The sequence below is a fragment of the Vitis vinifera genome, chromosome 12 (assembly GCF_030704535.1).
Source record: "Vitis vinifera cultivar Pinot Noir 40024 chromosome 12, ASM3070453v1".
Classification (NCBI taxonomy): domain Eukaryota; kingdom Viridiplantae; phylum Streptophyta; class Magnoliopsida; order Vitales; family Vitaceae; genus Vitis; species Vitis vinifera.
In genome coordinates this window covers 23826211-23830000 of record NC_081816.1, presented here as the reverse complement: position 1 = coordinate 23830000, position 3790 = coordinate 23826211, and positions in this window count along the sequence as shown.

The window sequence follows — 3790 nt, the reverse complement described above, 5'->3', positions numbered from 1 at the left end:
AAGGTGTATAAATTGAAGCAAGCATTGTATGGCCTTAAACAAGCCCCTCGTGCATGGTACAACTGGATTGAAGCATATTTTGTCAAAGAAGGATTTGAGAGGTGTAGCTATGAACACACCTTATTAATAAAAATAGGAGATGGAGGTAAAATTTTGATTGTTAGCTTATAATAGTGTGAAGAATCCCATTGTTCCTGGCTTAGACTAATGAAGGATGAAGAAGGAGCCAAGGTCAATGCTATCATGTACAAACAATTGGTTGGAAGTCTTATGTATCTAACTGCAACAAGGTCGGACTTGATGTATGTGGTGTCTCTCATTAGCAGATTCATGGCAAGTCCAACTGAGTTGTATTTGCAAGCTGCGAAAAAAGTGTTAAGATACTTGAAAGGTACTGTGGATTTGGAAGTCTTTTATCGAAAGGAGGGTAATGGAGAGTTGATAGCATATACAGACAGTGATTATGCAGGAAATGTAGATGACAGGAAAAACACTAATGGTTATGTGTTTCTAATCAGTGAAGGAGTTGTGTCCTAGTCCTAAAAAAAACAGCCTGTAGTTGCTTTGTCCACTACTGAAATAGAGTTTATGGCAACTGCCTCTTGTGCTTGTCAAGGGGTGTGGATGAGGAGAGTATTGGAGAAGCTTGGTCATTCTCAAGGCAAGTGTACCACTGTGTTATGTGACAATAGTTCTATCATTAAGTTATCCAAGAACCTAGTCATGCATGGACGTAGCAAACACATTGATGTAAGGTTTCATTTCTTGCTTGATTTGACCAGAGATAGAGTTGTTGAGCTGAAGCATTGTGTCACACATGAACAAGTTGTAAACATTTTGACAAAACCACTTAAGCTAGATGTGTTCTTGAAGCTACGTGAGTCAATGGGTGTGTGTGTGGTACCACGAGTAAACTGAAAGCATTACTACAATCAGTTTAGGGGAGGAATTGTTGGGGTTGTTAGAGTTATAGTTGAAGTTGTCAAAAGTTCATTCAGTTAATAAATCCTATTATTTAGGACATGTAGGTAGAGTCTAACCATTTCCTTAGCCATTTACCATATTATTAGGACTTGTAAAACATGGGTTGTTTGTTTCCAATATTATCTCTTTGTAAGACATATATAAGCCAACAACTTGTTTTGAATTCAATGACATTAATTTTTTAGATATATTTCTGAATTGTTTTGTGCTTAGAGTTTACAACATCTAAAACATACACCTCAATGCCTTAAGAAGATGCACATACCTCAATGCCTCGAGGAGATGCACATATCTCTTACAAACTCAAGAAGAATTCACATCAGTATATGAACGAAATATTAGTGGTCCATAATCCAAATTTTCTAAAAAATATATAAAGAATTAAAATATCACAATATTAATTTTTTGGAAATTTCATTAAGGGCTCTTGAGTGCTCTCAATACTTGTGGGTTCCTTTTCACCACTCATGTGCAATGCATGAGTGCCCCCAAGAACCCCTCGAGTGCTCCAAGTGCTTGAGAGTTCAACCGATTATTTATTTTTAATGCATATAATTTGAAGCTATTGGCCTTTACCAATCTTTCTATACTTTCATGTGGGATCCGTAGTGCACTCTTTAGCAACTTTGGTTCTTCATTAGAGTAGAAGTCACGATAATTATAACAAGTCACAAGTCAATATAAAAATGAACAAATTTGCAAACTTAAACTAAACAATCTAGTGCACTAATAATATATTTTAAATTTTCAATGTGATTTAATTTACTTGAACATAATTATAAAGCAACTTTGAATGTAACAAAATTTTTGAAAGCATCAAAATTGTCTTCTTCTTCTTTTTTAAATTATTTAAAAAAATAAATTATGGATCCTAATTAAAAAAAATAAAAATAAATAATTGGCAACTTTTAACTACTTAAAATAAAAAATCATTTAAAAATCACTAAATCCATTTAGCAATTGAAATGTAACTAAGGACTTGTAACAAAACATGTTCAATGGCTTATAAATCTTGTAACTTTTAAATTAGAAAAAAAAATTGTGAATAAGCTTAAGTTTTAGAATGTGTATCATGCTCTCCTTTTCAAAGGCACAATACCTATCATTTTCCCAAGGTGGCCTAAATCGAGGTAATAAAAGTGTTAAACAACTAATTTTCGAGTAATGTACATCATGTTCATAACATGGGCTAAATCGGGATGCTAAAAGTTTGTTTGGTGATGCTTCTTTAAAATGTTTCTAGCCCCTAAAACATTCAAAAACATTTTTTTAAGGTAAAAAAAATAGATGTTTGACGATATTTTAAAGAACACTTTTGAAAATTTAGAAAAACACATGAAGTGGTTTTTAGAGAAACACTTAGGTGGTGTTTCTTTAACACTTAAAAAAAAATTAGATATTCATAAAATAGCACAAGCGTTTGCTCATACCCTTCATTTCCCTTTCATTCTTCTCTCTCTATTCAAGTGGAAACTCCCTAGTTTGAAGACATTTATCACTCTCATTAAACATCATTGATCTCTATTCTAAAGTACTCTCCATTTTATATGGGCAAGTTTTATAACTTGAATCATGTACAAAATGCAAAATATATATATTATAAATTAATGTTTAGAGGCATTCCTGCCTCATAGAAGGAAAAAAACTAATATATGTTTATAGTGGACATATGTGGGTGTCTAAACCTACGTATTACATATACACAAGTATCATATAGCTACAATTTATCATATAGTTACAATTTCAACCGTATTTTGTAACCCAACTCCCCAACTTCGGGCAATTATATAATAAGGGGTAAGAATTAACATTTGACTATTTCAATTTTAGACAAATACAATTTTGACTTTTAATATTTTTCCCGTTATATCTCTTCCCCCTCTCAACATTTTTCCTCAATCAACATCCAAAATATATATAAAAAAAATAGATAAATTATGGACCATTAGGATAATGAGGCTTGAGGGTGTTAAAACAAGGGATATAAATGGATGCAAAATTTTAAAATTAATGAAAAGTCCATGAAAGGTAACAAGACAAAAAAAGACAAAAGAATTCCATATTTTATCTTTTTCCCCACATCAATTATCCCCATTATTTGAGCATTATTCATCTTTTCAACTACTCATTTTCTTTATCATTATTACTAGTAACAATGTTATCAATACTTATGTCAATACTACATTTTGAATATCATTATTGTTATTATATAACTATTATTATTATTATTATTTGATGCATTATCCATGACATATACAATAGTAATATTACAAAGTTTTGAACACAAATACCCCATTTAAAAATAAAAATCCATAATCTAGACTGGGTTCCAAAATAATTCCCAATTTAGTACTTTTTAGTCGCATAAGCATCTACATCATAAAATCGTAACCGGTGACTATGATTTTGATTTTTTTTTAAATGGTCAAAACCATGATTTTTTTAAGCTTAATACCGTAATTAGTAACTACAATTTTAAACTTGACTTCAAATTTTTTTATACGTATGAAATTATGTTATTTCATTTAAAATATTTTAATTTATTTTTTTAAACAATTTTAATATCATGAATGAATTATATTATTGTTATTTTCTATTTATTAAACCCATGCAATTATTTTTTTAAAATAATATGTGAAATTAAGTAATTAATATTTTTAATTTGATATAAAAATAATTTCAGTAGTTTTATTATAAAAAAATTGGCACTATAAATTATTAACCATTTACGTATCAATAAGTTATTATTATAAAAATAATAAAATAATATATATATATATATATATATATATATATAAAGTCAAGT